Source organism: Paramormyrops kingsleyae, chromosome 9, assembly GCF_048594095.1.
Source record: "Paramormyrops kingsleyae isolate MSU_618 chromosome 9, PKINGS_0.4, whole genome shotgun sequence".
Lineage (NCBI taxonomy): Eukaryota > Metazoa > Chordata > Actinopteri > Osteoglossiformes > Mormyridae > Paramormyrops > Paramormyrops kingsleyae.
The window spans coordinates 31947978-31968682 of record NC_132805.1 but is presented as its reverse complement, the minus strand read 5'-3'; the positions used below and the strand labels follow the sequence as shown (position 1 = coordinate 31968682).

Here is a 20705-nt window from a genome sequence, read left to right as displayed (position 1 = left end):
GTAACCTGAGGACCCGGAGGAAATGCACAGAAACACTGGGAGGAAGTCCACCCACTACGGGCCAGAGGTGGGACTCGAACCTCAACCCTGGAGGTGTGAGGTTGCAGTGGGAAATACAGAACTAAACTGTTTCCTGAATCCTGAATGGCCAGTTATATAAACAGATACATTTATTGCCCGCCCTGAGCGTAAAACAAGGTATATTTTTAAGTCGTTGAAGCGCTGCGTGGTTTTCAGTTGTCAGCTGTGCGAAAGAGCAGCCAGTAGCCTTTTCCCAGAAAGAGCTGAATGTTCTTCCGCCTGGTTGCAGGGTCTCGCTCTGGAGCTTTCCTCAGCATCGCCCACCTGGCCTCCGATCTCCGAAGGGAGCCTCTCCACATAGATACGCTTCAGCTTTGCACCTCAGTCGACAGGAAGTATCAAATAAGGTAAAAACACTGGCTGTGTTCTGTGTGAAGGACCAGAGAGGCCAGTTTCCGTTCTTCCTATCTAAAATTTAATCCGCTTGCACTTTGTACTTGTACCGGTACAGTTTACTGTTGATAACCGAAGCAGAACTGCAGAAGCAGAAGTGTATCTGCGTCAGCCATTTCCTGTTCAGTTACTATGAAAAGCTCACTGTTGTCCATCCATCCACCTAGAGGCTGCTGGCTCAGTAGTGCCCATACTGGAGAACCGGGTCAAAGTGCTGCTCTTTACCTGTAGCTTAAAGCAAAAATTCCAGCTTTACAAGCCTGTCTGGCCCCAATGCTGCCGTTTTTGCACAAAATAAAGGCATCAGCCAAGCAGTTGAACAATGTTTCAGCATTAAAAGAGTTAAATATCAAAGTGAAATTTTTACACTTACATATACAGTTAGCCGTTAGCTGGCCCCTCCTCTGTCCATGGTTGTGGTTGCCAGGTAACACATGTTTAAAAGCAGCTGGAGAGAATATGCATTTTTAGTATGCTCCATCCATCCATCCATCCATCCATCCATAACCAGTGCTGGGTCACTGGGATCCGGGAACCCAGGAAACACAGAACACAAGGCGGGAGACATTTTGTGTGGCGCGATCACAATCCTGACTTCTCCTCCTTTTTCTTCGAAGCCCCTTTTTTCTCCAATTCCTCATCCGTTTTACATCTCCAGACATTATGCTGCAGTAAATGACTCAATAACTCTATGCATTAATTTAATCATCTTTTCATAGGCTGCCAAATTAAGGCAAGGCCCCAGTTTTATTACATGTATTACTTTTTAGTCATAACTTATATTACTTTATCACCAGAACATGAAAATTAGGGAAACACATTAAGCGACATATAAAATTTGAATGTTCCTTCTGTTTTGTGTTTCTCTGTCATTAGGCGACACGGGCAGCCGACTAAGGCTCCGTATTCTGAGGGGGCGTCGACTTCAGGCGAAATTCGCTTAGTCTCAGAGCGTTCCCCGCGCGGCGCTCGACGTGCTCCTCACGCCCCTTGAAGTACAGGCGCCCCCTGTGTGTGCTGGTGCGGAACAGCTGCGTGACGTGGGGCGTCACCTGGGTTGGGGTGACGCCCACCTAGCGCTGCACATGGGCCCCGTCCGGCACTGCTCCATCTGCAGCATGTAGCCCCTCCACTCTGTCTGCTTTTCCTCATTTCACCGTCAGCCACCTTCATTCCAGCGTATTCCTCACTTTTCATTTTACGTCTTCCCTGCGCCGGACTGGAATTATAAATCAGCCCTAGACTTTAGGGTCCCCTACAGTCAATTTTGCCGGCCCGTACCCATCGGTCTACTGGGAAAATACCAGATGGCCAGCCCAGCCCTACCTCTTCCTGATCACTGCCTTATGCAAATACAGTTACTGGTACATGGCTTTTCATTTGTATAGTTTTGTTTTATTTTTATTGTTATTTTTAATCATGTTTATTTATTTATTATTTTTCTTTTCATATTATTTTTCTTAGTACTGCCCTTTTGAGCACAATCCTGGAAGCAGGTGGACAAAGCATTTCATGACACACATGTGCATGTTTGTAGATGTAAAAAATAAAATTTGAGACTTTCCTTTGTCCCAGCCTCATGCCCAATGCTCCATGTAATAGGTTCCATGCAGGGAACCCATGGTCCGATCCAGGATAAGCAGTTAGAGGATGGATGGATGGATGGATGGATGGGTGAATGGGGGGATGGATATCCATAACGATTTAAAACAGACTTCAAATGGACATTGAGAACAGTAGTCACAGAGATTTGTGTTCAGTGTGATCATGAAGTATTGAATGAAATCGAGGTCAGTGTGAGTGTGCTGGGCATTGGGGTTTATTCCTGAGATTTTCCTCCAGCAAGATGTGTTTCCTGAAGATGAAAGAATGCAGCTCCTGGACGCTGGTCAAGGCCCACAGACACAGCAGGCGTCTTCCAGTGCAGTGCTTAGCGCACAGTTCAGTTGGTGCTGCTGGGAAATCGCTGAAGTCTGTCTCTTAATAGTGAGTATTTGGGTCGAGCTTTCAGGTGACTGGGTCTGTCGCCGGGTGGTTCTGTCCTGCAGAGCTAGACGTCCACTTTCTGTACCCGGTTAGCTGATGCGGGGGCACAGTTGAGGAGCATTAAGTACCACAAATACCCAGTGAAAGACCCGTAGAAATATGTAGGCAACCTAGAAGCTCCCCACATCACTCTTTGAGCTGTCCTACAAAAGTAGCAAATGTCAATTTCCTTACTGAAGCAATGATTAGTTTGACAAAAATGTTTCTTACTCTTTGATATCATGATAATAGTCTGTTTGATGCAGTACCGACTGTTTTGCTGGTGGAAGATTTGAAGCTCCCTCCATTTTTTCCTACAAGTACCGTGGTAAAAGCGGCTTCTCCGTTAGCATTGTGGGCAGCGTGAATGCCTCAAGGGTGTGATCCTCACAGGTAGCATGAAATGAGTCCTCGTATTTGTCCTATTTGAAGGAGGGATTTTCGTGAGTTAATGGTCTGAAGTTACTTAACTGCACCAACCTGTACTTAACTGAGATGGCCCTGTGTGTCGATAATCCTGAATCATACCTCATCCATGCATCATACCACATCGTCGAAAACTTTCTGCCGTGCATGTGGGGCGCCTAGCTGCTTGTGTGGGACCAGCCAGCTAAAGATGGCAAAGAGACAGCAATTCGTCTCACAATGAACCACTGGGCGGCTGGTTGCCTTTCGGCTCCAGATTGACAATCCCCAAAATGTCACGTATGACGTGGGATGTTCCAGAGTGATGTGGCACAAAAGAATTTGACTGACTCACATGAGGCATTATCAGAACATTGTGCTGTTAGTTATACGAGGCATTTCTCTTACAGCTCACAGAGTAACATGAACTGTGAGACATCAGAGAGACTACGATGGATGGATGAATTGTTTGATAGCTATTGTAGATAGATCAATAGATAGATAGATAGATGTAATGTACTAATAACGACTGTGTTAAGTACTTATTTTTAAATGGGTTATTTACACCTGAAAATTCCCTGAGAACATTTACATTAGCATAAACCTGAACTTGCCGAAAGGGGAAAGTTCTATTGATGTACCACAAAGTACAATTGAATATAACAAATACTCGTGACTTCGCATTGCGCTACATGTGCCGTATTTTCTTGGTTTATAACCTATCCCAGCAATTCACCTCTGTTTTTTTGCCACACGACTTGAGTGTTTTGAAATAGCTAATGTGTTGTATAGCGGTCAGCAGCTAGGCTGTACTTGAACACTGTGGATGGCTGTATGTTGTTGTACACTGTCGGTGGCTGTATACTGTTGAACATTGTGGATGGCTGTATGTTGTTGTACACTGTCGGTGGCTGTATACTGTTGAACATTGTGGATGGCTGTATGTTGTTGTACACTGTCGGTGGCTGTATACTGTTGAACACTGTGGATGGCTGTATGTTGTTGTACACTGTCGGTGGCTGTATACTGTTGAACACTGTGGATGGCTGTATGTTGTTGTACACTGTCGGTGGCTGTATACTGTTGAATGCTGTGGATGGCTGTATGTTGTTGTACACTGTCAGTGGCTGTATACTGTTGAACATTGTGGATGGCTGTATGTTGTTGTACACTGTCGGTGGCTGTATACTGTTGAACACTGTGGATGGCTGTATGTTGTTGTACACTGTCGGTGGCTGTATACTGTTGAACATTGTGGATGGCTGTATGTTGTTGTACACTGTCGGTGGCTGTATACTGTTGAACATTGTGGATGGCTGTATGTTGTTGTACACTGTCGGTGGCTGTATACTGTTGTATGCTGTGGATGGCTGTATGTTGTTGTACACTGTCGGTGGCTGTATACTGTTGAATGCTGTGGATGGCTGTATGTTGTACACTGTCAGTGGCTGTATACTGTTGAACATTGTGGATGGCTGTATGTTGTTGTACACTGTCGGTGGCTGTATACTGTTGAACACTGTGGATGGCTGTATGTTGTTGTACACTGTCGGTGGCTGTATACTGTTGAACACTGTGGATGGCTGTATGTTGTTGTACACTGTCGGTGGCTGTATACTGTTGAACACTGTGGATGGCTGTATGTTGTTGTACACTGTCGGTGGCTGTATACTGTTGTATGCTGTGGATGGCTGTATGTTGTTGTACACTGTCGGTGGCTGTATACTGTTGAACACTGTGGATGGCTGTATGTTGTTGTACACTGTCGGTGGCTGTATACTGTTGAACACTGTGGATGGCTGTATGTTGTTGTACACTGTCGGTGGCTGTATACTGTTGAACATTGTGGATGGCTGTATGTTGTTGTACACTGTCGGTGGCTGTATACTGTTGTATGCTGTGGATGGCTGTATGTTGTTGTACACTGTCGGTGGCTGTATACTGTTGAATGCTGTGGATGGCTGTATGTTGTACACTGTCAGTGGCTGTATACTGTTGAACATTGTGGATGGCTGTATGTTGTTGTACACTGTCGGTGGCTGTATACTGTTGAACATTGTGGATGGCTGTATGTTGTTGTACACTGTCGGTGGCTGTATACTGTTGAACATTGTGGATGGCTGTATGTTGTTGTACACTGTCGGTGGCTGTATACTGTTGTATGCTGTGGATGGCTGTATGTTGTTGTACACTGTCGGTGGCTGTATACTGTTGAACACTGTGGATGGCTGTATGTTGTTGTACACTGTCGGTGGCTGTATACTGTTGTATGCTGTGGATGGCTGTATGTTGTTGTACACTGTCGGTGGCTGTATACTGTTGAACACTGTGGATGGCTGTATGTTGTTGTACACTGTCGGTGGCTGTATACTGTTGAACACTGTGGATGGCTGTATGTTGTTGTACACTGTCGGTGGCTGTATACTGTTGTATGCTGTGGATGGCTGTATGTTGTTGTACACTGTCGGTGGCTGTATACTGTTGAATGCTGTGGATGGCTGTATGTTGTTGTACACTGTCAGTGGCTGTATACTGTTGAACACTGTGGATGGCTGTATGTTGTACACTGTCGGTGGCTGTATACTGTTGTATGCTGTGGATGGCTGTATGTTGTTGTACACTGTCAGTGGCTGTATACTGTTGTATGCTGTGGATGGCTGTATGTTGTTGTACACTGTCAGTGGCTGTATACTGTTGAATGCTGTGGATGGCTGTATGTTGTTGTACACTGTCGGTGGCTGTATACTGTTGAACATTGTGGATGGCTGTATGTTGTTGTACACTGTCGGTGGCTGTATACTGTTGAACATTGTGGATGGCTGTATGTTGTTGTACACTGTCGGTGGCTGTATACTGTTGTATGCTGTGGATGGCTGTATGTTGTTGTACACTGTCGGTGGCTGTATACTGTTGAACACTGTGGATGGCTGTATGTTGTTGTACACTGTCGGTGGCTGTATACTGTTGAATGCTGTGGATGGCTGTATGTTGTTGTACACTGTCAGTGGCTGTATACTGTTGAACACTGTGGATGGCTGTATGTTGTTGTACACTGTCGGTGGCTGTATACTGTTGTATGCTGTGGATGGCTGTATGTTGTTGTACACTGTCGGTGGCTGTATACTGTTGAACACTGTGGATGGCTGTATGTTGTTGTACACTGTCAGTGGCTGTATACTGTTGAACACTGTGGATGGCTGTATGTTGTTGTACACTGTCGGTGGCTGTATACTGTTGTATGCTGTGGATGGCTGTATGTTGTTGTACACTGTCGGTGGCTGTATACTGTTGAATGCTGTGGATGGCTGTATGTTGTTGTACACTGTCGGTGGCTGTATACTGTTGAACACTGTGGATGGCTGTATGTTGTTGTACACTGTCGGTGGCTGTATACTGTTGAACACTGTGGATGGCTGTATGTTGTTGTACACTGTCGGTGGCTGTATACTGTTGTATGCTGTGGATGGCTGTATGTTGTTGTACACTGTCGGTGGCTGTATACTGTTGAATGCTGTGGATGGCTGTATGTTGTTGTACACTGTCGGTGGCTGTATACTGTTGTATGCTGTGGATGGCTGTATGTTGTTGTACACTGTCAGTGGCTGTATACTGTTGAACACTGTGGATGGCTGTATGTTGTACACTGTCGGTGGCTGTATACTGTTGTATGCTGTGGATGGCTGTATGTTGTTGTACACTGTCAGTGGCTGTATACTGTTGTATGCTGTGGATGGCTGTATGTTGTTGTACACTGTCAGTGGCTGTATACTGTTGAATGCTGTGGATGGCTGTATGTTGTTGTACACTGTCGGTGGCTGTATACTGTTGTATGCTGTGGATGGCTGTATGTTGTTGTACACTGTCAGTGGCTGTATACTGTTGAACACTGTGGATGGCTGTATGTTGTACACTGTCGGTGGCTGTATACTGTTGTATGCTGTGGATGGCTGTATGTTGTACACTGTCAGTGGCTGTATACTGTTGAACACTGTGAATGGCTGTATGTTGTTGTACACTGTCGGTGGCTGTATACTGTTGAATGCTGTGGATGGCTGTATGTTGTTGTACACTGTCGGTGGCTGTATACTGTTGAATGCTGTGGATGGCTGTATGTTGTTGTACACTGTCAGTGGCTGTATACTGTTGAACACTGTGGATGGCTGTATGTTGTACACTGTCAGTGGCTGTATACTGTCGAATGCTGTCGATGTCCGGATTGCCACCACAGGTCTGAATTGAACAGGTTGGGTCTAGCCTCTAATCCTTGCCTGGGGGGAGGGGGATCCATGGTGAGCCAGACATGGGGAAGGAGGAGAAGCAAACAGTGTTTGCACGGAAACCACAAAGGTGCTTTTTAGAAGCAGCCTGTAGTTTTTTCCTGGTAAAACATTGCAGTGATTTTTCTAAATATTTTGTTGGCTGTTGTCAGTTTTTGTTTACATCCACAGTGAACTGAAGGGAGTTGTCAATCTTTTGAAATCATTTTTTATCAGCAGTTGGAGGATCAGTCTGTGTAAACAATTGACAGGAATGTTCTAGGCCAACTGTTTTACAGTCTAGCATTCATCCATTGAAATGTTTTTTTTCATAGAGTCACCAAGTTATAAAGAATTAAAACAAACAGAATTAAAAACATTTAAATAACTGTCTCGCAATGGTAATATAAATGTTGATACAATAATTTCGAAAATGACAGATGTTTTTAGGGGAACGGTGTGCAGTCGTAATTATTGGAATACAAATATTTATTTGACAAGAAAGATGCTGAAATGGGGTGGTAGACGTGTTTGGGAAGCATGAACACAATAAGGGAATGTATTTACAGAGAGTGCTTTGAATACTGCGGCGTCAGCTTGTCAGCTACGGTCTGCAGCGGTTCGAAGGCGCGTGTCCCTGTGCGGGAGGACCTCCACAGCCGCGACCCTCTCAGGTGCCGTCTGGAGCGGTTTGACCCGCCGGAGCATGACCTGAACCGCCAGGCACCCAAATGTAGAGTTGCTTAGCGGATGCCTTAGTGAAAAGACACTCAGGTGCTTTTACGTTATGTATCGTAACAGAGGATTTAAAGCAAAGATCTTTAAGGGAGTAGAATCGTTGACCATTAATCACTACTTACAAGAAGCCCCATGGGGGGGCAGTGGCTCAGCCGGGTTCGAATGCTGTGCCTGTGATTGGATGGTCGACAGCTCGAGTCCCAGGGTTGGCAGAGTGATGCCGCCACTGGACCCTTGAGTGAACCTCCACTAACCTTCACCCCGCTTTCTCAAGTGCACGTCACTCTGGACACGTGTACACGTGGAACGTACCATTACGCTGAGTCGAACAGGCACTGGTCAATGTGCATTTCAAGACGGTCCAAGTTAGGTGGCCAGTTTAGGTCTTTTATTATGCAAAGTAAATTCTTTAACCTCACAGATCTTCAGTGGCATCATCCCTGAATTCAGTAATGGGGGTTTAATTTAAAATGCACATCGCGGACATTTTATTTTTAGCCTGGCTGAGATTCCGCGGCTGATATTAAACACGCTGAGGCAGCGCCGGAGAAATGGGCCAATATGAAATGAAACGACTGGCTTGTATTTAAAGGCGCCCTTATTGGTTTTTAAATGCCCCCCTTACAGAGTTTGATTCATGATCCCCCGTCGCCTTTCACGTTGCTCGCTGCTCCTCTTCACGTCTCCTCCATTCATTAATGCCGTGGATGGTGGGGGGGGGGGAGGGGTCTCTAGATGTCAGCGATGGAGATAAACAAATGCAAATGAAAGTTTAATCAGAGATCTGGGTCAATGGCCCGGGGAGAATTAGCTGGCGGTATTTGGGCAAGGGACGTCTTCTTGGGGTGGGGGGGATGGGGGGGGTGCCGAACACCGTCGAAAGGCTCGCTAAAAATAACGGAAAAACCAGGTGTAAGTCATCGTTCCCATGCTGTGGGAAGTGTCCCGATTGACTCTTCATGCCATGGAGTCATTCCTAAGCCTTCCAACTTGTTTTACGTTGATTTATCTATTCAACACATTCATGTAGTGTTTGTCAGTCTCTGTGGAAAGGGGGGGTGGGGGCTGGTGATGCTGATTGTTTTCCACAAGTATTACAAAGGTTTACTTGCCAATATAGGGGCTCTACAATGAAAATGTTGGCTGTATCTATTCATGTTAGTTGAAAAAGCATTGATTATGAATCAGGGTGGACGTTCTTTCATTGAGGATGTCTGACGATCGGACGGTGGCAGGGCAGAAGACCCTCAGCGGAGGGGGGGGGGGGGTGCAGGCCAAAAGAGCAGGACAGAAAGGCCCTGCCGCCCACTCATGACAGGCCCAGCTGGGGCTCGTCAAACCATTCGGCATGAATTAATCCAGTCAGACTGTTCAGGGCTGGGGGGGAATGGGGGGGGGGGCATTGCTAGGAGGACAAGGGCAAGCAAGGAGAAGCTAGCCGGTCTGCTTGCCATGCAAAGGCGTCTCAGGGTGCTGGTGATGTTCCAGAAGCTTCTCTCTGGCTCCCCCGCTCGCTCACCACTTCACCTTAATGACCAGCTGCTGATGATGCACCGTCAAGCGGACTTTCAAGTGGCCGCAGAGCTTCAATTAAATATTAACAAGTTGAAACATGTATAGAATACATTTTAAAAATACTTTTAACACCAGCAAAATTAATAAGGGTTTTAATTGGTGAGTGTGTGTGTTTCCGTGGGAGGTTAGGGTTAGGGTCTCGAACCCGCAGCAGTGGGGCCCTCAGCCCAGCTCCCAGCCCCACCTTATCTATCGTCTCAGACCACCGGCATCTGCCTCTCATCCCCAGCAACGGGAGCTACATAATGTGGAACGAGGCGACATGACCGGCAAGTGTGACTAAACCGTTTCCAGCTGTTAGACTCCTGAAATATGTATCAGAAATTGATGGGGGAGAGAAAATAAGGCGATTGGTTCAACTGGACTAGTTCTGCTTCCGGAACTTCCTTTTTAAATCCATCTTGTCACTTTGCTGATAAGTACAGGAATGTTCCGGTGTTAAGAAGCTCCACTCAGTGACACCTGAATGAGTCACCTGAAGTAGCTGCACCTTGGACAACATGGGAGGTTCAAGACCTTAACTGGACACTGACAGAAGGGTCAGCCCACATGGGCTCCACATCCAGGGAGTGTCTGCGTGACGTCGGCCTGACTGGAGAATCTTCTCGTACTTCTCTCCCTTAGCTTCCTCTGCAGGTCACCTTTCTTTGCAAGTCCTCGTGGAGTTTATTCCGGTTCTGTTGCACCCACCGTCCGGCCCGCAGTACCGACCGCTTCACCGTGAACTTCTCCTCAACCGGGTGGCATCTGTGACACGCAGATGCAGGGAATAGGAGCGTGACGGATGCATGGAGGTGCCTTCGGAGGTGGCAGCGGCGAAGCCCGGAGGGCACCCCCGGGGTGTGCCGTCTTCCTTCTGCAACCGGCCCGCCTGGCCCCATCAGCAGCTGGCCCGCTCCCCCCTCCCCCCCATTAGCGGCAGGCCGGTTGGCGCGGTCCTACCCCCCCAGTCAACAGCAGGCGGCTCAAGAAAAACATGCCAGGACTATGACTACATTTTGTCTTTGGATTAAAAATCTATGTAATTGGTAATTACAATTACAGTTTCCCAGGAAAAAAACACCTCTTATTTTTTACTGTCATTTCCTTCACACAGGTATAGCATCCCCCCAGGTCAAGGTGTTGCAAAAGGTCACGTTAAATTTAGACAAACACGGTGGCATGTAACAGGAAGGAATGCAGTACGTCTGCATCCCGGGCTGATGGGCAGGGGACCAGCCTCCTGCAGAAATGGAGGGAGTGTACTGTAGCTTTGACAGCCATAGATTTCAGCATTTCTCCACCCCCTGAGGACAGCACAGGGTCCCAGCGGCTCCTAGATGCCCCGCCCCCCCCCCCACTTTCCTAACCCTAATTAATATGTCGGAGAAACATGGCAGCGGGTCCCGGCAGCATCGCCTGCCTGAAACGGAATTACAGAGGCCGGGCTTTTTCGCGGGATGCGGGCAGGAGTCCCACCAGGCCGCAGACGTGACCTGGAATGCGAATCTCTGTGATATTCGGGTGTGGCTGGCCACGCATTCCTGCCCTGGGCGTGGTCCCTGTGCACTGCTGTGAAACACGGAACAGGAACCGCGGTGTTCTACGGGGACCCAAAGCTGCCTGAATACAGCACCTGTGCAGCCTCATTAAAGTCTGAGCCCCTACTATCATCATCCATCCATCCATCCATCCATCCATTTTCCATAGCTGATTATCCAATGCAGGCCGTTCTCAACTGACGAAAGAAATCCGTGCCACAAAACCCTAACCCTTCAGCTGGATTTGCTAAAAGCAGAAAGGCACATAAGCCGATTATACGCTAGTATTTCAAGTTTCAAGTGTCATTGTCACGAGTGTTCCGAAGAACACAGTGAAATTATTGTGCCACAGTTACAGGGAGGGGACAAGAGGATGGGGCAGAACAGGAAGAGCAGCAGTGCAACGAGAGACAAATAAGTATTAAAGAAGACATGAAATAAATGAAATGATGTGTTAATTTACTTACAGACGCATGCAGGCTATTTGCGATAGCACTTCATTTACTCTGCATATCTCAGATCATTTTGCCTGAGTTTACATTAGCCAGTTTCATGTAAGCCGGAGCTCCCTGCTGAGGGTCACAGGCGAGTCTGGACCCATCCCAGGAAGCACAGGGCACCAATCAGGAGACACTTCAGATGGGCTGTCATATCAGTGCACGGCACACTGTTATTATTACCACCATGATGATGATGATTATTCCACGCAACAGTGTCAAATACAAAATAACCCTCTCGATAAGATGCTAAATTATTGTTGGTATTTGCGTCTTGAAATAAATAGGCATGTTTATCTGCGTGTTCCTCTCAGGAAGCATCCGTGCTCACTAATGAGCAGGATGGGAAAATGCAGACTAAAGCAGTACTGGGTGGTGTTCGATATTTTGCCAGCTGACTGCTGGAGCTGCTTCTCTTGGATTATTTATATACCTCCCTGATTTACATGCCTTTCCAGGCTGTGGATCTAATTGCGTTAAATCGCCTCTTGTGTAATTAGCCCTTAAAAACACGATCCTATTTCAGGAAAATAAGGGGGCAGAGGGCTGTAAGTCAGGCTGACTGACACTGCCCACCGCCCCTGCCCAGAGCTGGCTTTGCCTTCCGTCGCAGCATTCCTGACCCCTCCCACCAGCTGGCGTTCACGGAGCCGGGCTGAGCTCAGCGCTCCAGCGTTGCTGCTTCGGCTGCAGCAGCCAGATCACAGAGGAACGCCAAGCTATCAGCTGGGGGAGGGGGAGGGGCCGCGCCAACCGGCCTGCTGCTAACCGGGGGAGGGGCTGCGCCAACCGGCCTGCTGCTGACCGGGGGAGGGGCAGCGCCAACCGGCCTGCTGCTGACAGAGGGAGGGGCAGCGCCAACCGGCTTGCTGCTGACTGGGGGAGGGGCTGCGCCAATCGGCCTGCTGCTAACTGGAGGAGGGGCAGCGCCAACCGGCCTGCTGCTGACAGAGGGAGGGGCCGTGCCAACCGGCTTGCTGCTGACCGGGGGAGGAGACGCGTCAACTGGCCTGCTGCTGACCGGGGGAGGAACCACGCCAACCGGCCTGCTGCTGACCGGGGGAGGGGCCGTGCCAACCTACCAGCTGCTGACCGGGGGAGGGGCCGTGCCAACCTACCAGCTGCTGACCGGGGGAAGGGCCGCGCCAACTGGCCTGCTGCTGACGGGGGGAGGGGCCGTGCCAACCGGCCTGCTGCTGACGGGGGGAGGGGCTGTGCCAACCGGCCTGCTGCTGACCGGGGGAGGGGCCGTGCCAACCTACCAGCTGCTGATGGGGGGAGGGCCGCACCAACCGGCCTGCTGCTGATGGGGGGAGGGGCCGCGCCAACCTTCCTGTGGGGAGGCGGTAGGGCAGGTATGTGGGAGTCCAAACCTGGATGAGAGCCTTGTACTGTAAATGAAATGCCACATGTAGAAATATGAGTACAGGTACCTTGGAATGTACCTGGAATGCCTTAGTACCTGGAATGCCTTAGTACCTGGAATGCCTTAGTACCTGGAATGTCTTAGTTTTAGTCCCACCTGGTTCCCCTATTTTAGGACATACACACATGGGGTGAGAGTGCAGCTTAGGGTCTGAGCACAGGGTCACCTGCCTATACAGAGCCCCAGAGCATCTGTCGGGGGGGTTTGAAACCGGCAACCTTCCGATCACAGGCACAGGTCTGACCTGCTGAACCTCCCTCCACCCCAGCGTGGCTCCCTCGTGTTCTCTGACACATGGTGGTCACATGTCCCTCGGCATCCAGGCCCCCTTAAGCGGGTGAGGGTGACCCCATGACCTGGAGGGTAGCAGATGCCCCAAATCGGTCCAGAGAGATCACTCTGCAGGGAAGCGGTCTGGCTGTGGCGTGGCGGCCTTCACCTGACCCGTGACAGGGCCGCGCATTAACATTTCAAGGGCGTCCGCTTACCGAAGAGCTCTTTATAACCGGGGGCGGTGCGCTCGTTACGGTTGGCAGGTACTGTGAAGGCGGCACAGTGAGAAATGCAGTGATGGCCCGCCAGTGGGGTTGTGGGGGCGAGGTGAGGGGGACGGCATTGGGAAGTCTGTAAAACATGGCAGGATTTTAAAAAAAATGAAAAAAAGTGACTTTGTCATAACCTTGTGTGTGTGTGTGTTTTGTATTAGTAAGTGCAAAGCAGGTTGGGACTGATCATGTGACCAACACATGTGTCTGCAGTGAACCTGCCTAGATATCCCAGCACACGTATGTTAAGCCAATAACACAGGGGTCATATACTGTAAAAATTGGACACTAGGCAGAAAACCGAAGCTTGTCAGATATTTGTTTTTCTTTCACTTTTACTAACTTCCTCCCTCACTGGACTGAAAGTATCTGTACATTAGCACTTTCTCTTCCTTAACACAGCGTGATGCTTCTATTCATGGTGTTTGCAAAATGTTAAAAAGCACCACAGGGAACCATTTAAAGCAGTTCCTCTCAAATTGTTCCGGAAAGTGGGAAGCTCACGGTTCCGTCATGGAAAAAGGGAGCAGATCACAATGTGCAGCCGTTAGCGTACCACGCGGCAGCCGGAAAACCGTAGCCTTGCAAGACGGCCGCCAGATGAGGTGCAGCACATGCACTGAGCCGCCGTGTCCCGTCCGGGGCAATGTGGGTACAGGGAGCGGAGAAAGGGGCATTGTGGGTACAGGGGGCGGAGAAATGGGCAATGTGGGTACAGGGGTGGGGAAAGGGGCAATGTGGGTACAGAGGGCGGGGATAGGGGCAATGTGGGTACAGGGGGTGGAGATAGGGGCAATGTAGGTACAGGGGGCGGGGAAAGGGGCAATGTGGGTACAGGGGGCGGGGAAAGGGGCAATGTGGGTACAGGGGGCGGGGATAGGGGCAATGTGAGTACAGGGGGCGGAGAAATGGGCAATGTGGGTACAGGGGGCGGGGAAAGGGGCAATGTGGGTACAGGGGGCAGAGAAAGGGGCAATGTGGGTACAGGGGGCGGGGAAAGGGGCAATGTGGGTACAGGGGGCGGGGATAGGGGCAATGTGAGTACAGGGGGCGGAGAAATGGGCAATGTGGGTACAGAGGGCGGGGATAGGGGCAGTGTGGGTACAGGGGGCGGGGAAAGGGGCAATGTAGGTACAGGGGTGGGGATAGGGGCATTGTGGGTACAGGGGTGGGGATAGGGGCATTGTGGGTACAGGGGGCGGAGAAATGGGCAATGTGGGTACAGGGGTGGGGAAAGGGGCAATGTGGGTACAGAGGGCGGGGATAGGGGCAATGTGGGTACAGGGGGCGGGGAAAGGGGCAATGTGGGTACAGGGGGCAGGGAAAGGGGCAGTGTGGGTACAGGGAGCGGGGAAAGGGGCAGTGTGGGTACAGGGGGCAGGGAAAGGGGCAGTGTGGGTACAGGGGGCGGGGAAAGGGGCAGTGTGGGTACAGGGAGCGGGGAAAGGGGCAGTGTGGGTACAGGGGGCAGGGAAAGGGGCAGTGTGGGTACAGGGGGCGGGGAAAGGGGCAGTGTGGGTACAGGGAGCGGGGAAAGGGGCAGTGTGGGTACAGGGGGCAGGGAAAGGGGCAGTGTGGGTACAGGGGGCGGGTAAAGGGGCAGTGTGGGTACAGGGAGCGGGGAAAGGGGCAACTCGGCTCATGTCGTAGCCAAGTTGCTATTAGTTGCAATTACAGGGAGGCTTTAAAAAAACAGACGCATAAAGGTTGAAATTGCAGAATTCCGCTACCTAATTATCGGTTCCAGAGACATGAGGGGCTGAACTACACTTTTATTTTTACTCTGATTTATTTTTGTTTTTTACTCAGCTGTTTTCTAATTAGCGACAGATTTCAAGCTGTTTATCAGAAGATATTTCCGGCATAAGTCCTGAAAATGAACCGTCAGTAACCACACGTGTTCCGTGGGACATGTTGTAAAATTTGCTTCCTTCTTTGGCACCAGTAGTGTAAAAGTTGTTTATTTTATTCCTTTTTTATATTAAAATCAGTATATTGGGTTACAGTATGGATGACTTAGCACAGAGATACAAAAACTATGAAATTTTGATAATATAATTCATATTTTCTAGTGCAATGCATTTCCTTTTGTCAATTTTGTAATTTTCAGCCACTTTAAACCCTTTTAGGGGTTAAAAATAGCTCCTGAACAGAAATTTACCCAGTCTGTAAATGTCTTGCACCTTCAAAGGCCAGACGATGCTAATTTGCACCTAGACGATGACCTTAATTAATCGATGGAGACCACTCAGGGCATAACTAAGTGCCCCCAGAGCCCGACTTCTTTCAGAACACTTCATTACTTTCTGAAATTATTTTTATACGGCTGGCAGCAGCTCACTGGATGCACTGTAGCTATCAAGCTCAAGGTATGCGTGCTGGATTTTTACCCATTTTGTGGGAGTGGATTTTTGCCCCGGATTGCAAGCTTTCCCTCTGTTTACAGGGGTTTCCTCACACAGTACAAAATTACATGGTTACATGGCTAAGGTACCGATACTGTGCGTGTTCTGTGATGCACTGACGTGCCACATCTAGTACATCTGCTTTATCTATGCCCTGGGCTTCCTGGAATTGGGCCCAGTATCTCTGTAACGGTTATCGAAGATGAATGTTTCACGATGCTTCAGAGCATAAATGTACAGTGTAGAAAGTTTGTGCTTGTAAATAAAGAGAGTTACACACACATTTTTGGACAAGGCTCGTTCCTCAGAGTATAACGTGCTTTGATTTATGAGCAAGTTTTGAAAGACGCTGAAAAACCGGCATCTCGAAGCTCCTCCCCTTTGCTCAGCCAAAACACTGCATGTGTCTGTGGACATGTGGTTAATACATGTGCAGCTAAGTAAATGTGTGAGGTGAATATGGCTAAAGGTGTTGTCACATATTACAAAATAACATCATGTATCCAATTAACCCTGATAATGACGTCATAATGATCCATGATTCAGAAAATGATGATTCATTTGTCCACTGGACACTACGATACTACAGCTTCTATCCCTGATGTGTCTCTTGTATGTATATTTGCTAAATGTCTGCCCACACCGCTGTTATTTACTGTAACTCTTTTGCGATATAGTTTGCAGGAAGCAACCATATTTATTTTACGCCACTCTGTACACGACAAAACCTCAAAACCCAAATTGAAAACGTGAAACTCGAAGGCCCAATGGTTAAAAAAGCTGTTGGCTGAATCCACCTGCTGCATTTGCCCCCGTCCGCCAGGCCCGTCCGCCGGAGCGGCGAGGCTGGGCCATGACCCAGTCGCGACCATCTGCTTTGTGCGGCTCTGTGATTAATTGATCAACCACCGGGAAGCAGCAGCTATTCAAGACGCTCCAGAAAAGCGGTGAGCGGGTGTGAAAAGGCCTCGTGTCGCGTCGTGGGGTCGGTGTCGTTGCCATGGTTTCACCCAGAATCACAAGGTACTGCGTCAACTACGTCTTTGGGGGTGGGGGGAGGGGGGTAAGCAAGGGCAAAGGAGGAATCAAATCAAGCAATCAAGCAAAGTGGCTTGCTGAGGAACGTCTCAGGCTGTGAAGCATGCGTGCCCTTTAATGCCAGTGGCTGGCGTGTCTGCTTACTGATCAGCTGGGCGTTTGGTCCGGCCCTCTGTAGGGCCTTCTGCCTCTCAGCTGCCTGCGTCATGCTGTACACTTAAGGCCCAATTCATACTTTCACAATTTCCATGTTCGCCTTTGGTTGCAGCCTAGGGGGTGTGATGTAAATTTCATCAGCGGTCGGCTGCGGATGACTGCGGTCGGTTCACGTTTAGCCCAGATTTTTATGTCCGGCAGAAACCTTGCACATCGACCGCGCACGTGCAAGATGATTCATTAGGTATTTCCAGTAGGTGGCGATGTGAACTTTAACACATCACCGGTCAACAATGAAGGAGTAGAAGAAGAATAGTCGTTGTAGTAGTTATGGTGAGCATCTGAATGAGGAGGGCCAGAGGCACCCAGATATCTAATTTTTCATATTGTCAGGACATTATACCGAGGTAGACGGTATTTTAAAAAGCAGCACTATTCCTGCATTTTGAAATCCTGCCAATAAAATCTGCCGAGCAGGTGGAAGGGGTCGGGGTCCTGGCTAATTTTGTCGTAAGGATTTCAATGGTATGCCTTATTACCGTAGTGCCTGCCAAGCCTTGACTAGCAACTTTAAAACCGTTGTTAAAAAGTTTACCCGTTTCACCACACAGCATGTATTTGTGTCATTGCTGCAATACATGTGCCCTCTCCCAGTCTGGTGGAATATCACTGCTGTATGCAGCTCCAGCCGTGACCATCCGCATCTGTGGCCAAATGACGTCCGAACATGAGCTGCCGCGCGGACGACCGTCCCCCGCTGAAAAGTGCACGTGAAAAAGTGACGTGTGAACTTGGCTTTAATCACACACAGATCTGACGTCAAATGCAAAATCAAACGAGACGATAATAAACACAGAAGGATTAATGCTGATTTGTTTTTGTTTCTGCCTGGTTTAAAGGCATTGTGTAACTCCAAGCCCCCCCCCCCCGCAGTGAATCATAACAGGGCTTACAGGGGGTATGAGCTTCCTCTCTGATTGGCTGAGAGCAAAGGCGCACAGTGTCTCACTGTCAGCCCGCAGTGAAAAACAACCACGATGGCACCTTCTCACCAGCGGGTGGTCGTGTCCGCGCCGGAGTCGATGTCGCTACGAGTAGCGCGCTCTCCTGACTTTCTGAAAGTCGCCGTTACATGCCGAACGCCGAAGCGGAACGATCCCAGTCGAGATGATAATCTGCTGGCCGGCACTGGCGTGGCACTGGCGCGGCACTGGCGCGGCACGTCGTCCTCACTGCCACTGGAACGGGTTCCACCAGAAGCTGGAGATCCTTCTACTTGAATGCTGACCTGGTTACCGCATCATGCTTGGTCTGTCCCACTGACACTGACCGATTCTGTAAAAGTGACTAACACTGCAGCTCGCACTTCTGGGGGGGGCATAACCTTCTCCCTGTCTCTTATCCTTTAACTTCTTTTCTCCTTTCCACACCATCAAGAAGTACATTTGAATCTAGTGTACTGGCGGTTGGCGCTCCATCCTGGATAATTCCCTGCCTTGCTTCCATAGATTCCTAGGTTCCAGAGCCACCGCCACCCTACACGGGACAAGTGGGTGTAGAAAATGAATGGATGGATAAATTATCCAGAAATTTCCAGGAATATTCCTCAGGGAAACCCCTCTCGCTGGTAGAGCATTAATAGGTGTGTAGAAGCACTTAATATGGCTCCTAAGTGATTAGATTATGTTTGCTGGTGCTTTTTGGAATCTGAGATTAAGAAGGCCTAGAGCTTTTATTGCTAACTAATTAGTAACTCACACATGCCATGCGAGTCACCAGCGGTCAGGTGCTGAGGTGTGAGCGCGGTCTGCTTTTGGCTGGGTTTCTGTTGTTGGTTTGGACACGGCCCATAAATAAAAAGTGTCTCTTGTTTCAGACGTCCAGATGGGAAGGCAGGTGGCCTGGTGTTATTGCATCCGCGCTTCCAACGGTGCAACTTCACCAGTGGGTCACCGGCTGGTTGTGAAAACGGCACAGCAATAGAGGAGCCCCTGCCGTTGTGCCCGCGAGGGGCATCTGTGGACGGGGCAGCCGTGCACTAGCTTTCCGTTCGCTTTCCTCGTTTAGGGTGTGCCCGTATGGCCTCCACCGGCGTGGTGAAGCCAAACCGGACACAAAGAGCACAAGTGGCTCGATTGACTGGCCGCCCTCAAAGGGCTCGATTTCAGCAAGTAAACAAACCACGGCCCTTCGTAGGAATTCTATTTTAAGACAGGAAATATTGTGAAGGCAGTGTGGGGGGCAGCTGGCTAGGACACCGTTCCTGTGATCAGAAGGTCGGCGGTTCAGATCCCAGGGTCAGCAGTGTGATTTCACAGTTAAGCCCCTGAGCAAAACCCTTAACCCCAATTGCTCAAGGACCTGGCTGCCCCTGGTTTCTAAAAACAACAGCGCATCACTTCAGGTAAAATAATCTGCCAAATAAATAAAATGTAATGTAAATGTAAGAACATAAGAAATTTACAAATGAGAGGAGGCCATTCAGCCCATCCAGCTTGTTTGGGGAGGACTTAAGTAATAGCTAAGAGTTGTTAAAATCTTATCTAGTTCTGATTTAAAGGAACCCAGGGTTTTAGCTTGCGCTACACTAACAGGAAACAAACTACACACTGTGTAAAGAAGTGCTTCGTACGGAAATGTAAGGAAATAAGTTCCTCATAGACAGCCACTGAAATCCAGCACTAAAGTGGGCCGATCTCATCTGAGGCTTTTTTTTTGTGTCATCAGACATAAATCGACTGTTTAAAACATTATGTTTTCTCTAGTGAACATCAGTAACAACTTTGTGTTTTTTTGGAAAACATCACAACTGAAAGAATACAGGAAAATAATTTTGCAGTGTTTTGAAATATGTGCCTCTGCCTAAATAAATAAGGCCACTAGTGTATAACAGTGTTGACTTTGAGGATTACAGAACAGATGAACTGTCAGCTTTTCTTTGTTTGCACCCATGGGGTGCCGAGATTGACGGCATGGAGCGTGACGAGCTTTCCAGTCTTAGCTGTAAAATGAAACCTCCATTTCTCAACCACCGTGTGGAAACGTCCTGTCCTTCCCTCAACCTCTACATCTTCAGTCCTGTTTCGGAGAGGCGCAAGGTGTTTCCAGTTTACCGTTGTCTTCGATGCACTTTCCCTCCTTTTCCGGATTATCTAACGAAACTCGCTTATCTGAGAGGCTTTCTGAAATGGCTGAAAATGGCAAGGATTGAGTTTGCCGGGGGGGTGGGGGGGGGGATTGTTACCAGCCGCTTTCAATTTTTTCCTTGACATGCTTTTAAAATCCAAGACAAAAGAGAACCATTTACGGACAATGTCTCCTCAGATGGTGATGAGTAAGGTCTTTTCATAACAACCTACCAGAGATGTCCGTCATCTCTGAGAAGTCTTTGAAAAGTCGCCTCGAACGTATCTCTGAATTTCTGCACAATTGAACATTCTAAAGCCAGCAATGTTAGGAAGGATATATTGGTGCAGAAAAGGATGGTTTCACAAGGAAAACATCTTAAAAAAGAGAAACATTTTTTTCTTTAGAAAAGTCCAGAATCTCTACCCAGGAACAGTCAGGGGAAATGCAAATCAAACTGAATAGCAGGCAGAGTGAAAAGCGGCCTCCACAGCGCCCCTTGTTTTACGCAGCTGCGGT

General features: G+C 48.7%; 1 protein-coding gene across 3 annotated transcripts in view; it reads left to right on the top strand.

Moving 5' to 3' along the window:
• Positions 1-20705, top strand: part of oxr1a (oxidation resistance 1a) — a 123359-nt gene that overhangs the window by 34616 nt on the left and 68038 nt on the right. Inside the window, exon 1 of one of the 3 annotated variants that reach the window (XM_072716794.1) lies at positions 311-428. The exons of the other annotated variants lie outside the window; for them this stretch is intronic. The gene's annotated coding sequence lies outside the window, so the exon portion shown is untranslated. Of the gene's footprint in view, positions 1-310; positions 429-20705 lie in introns of those variants that run through there. 3 annotated transcript variants of the gene reach the window in all.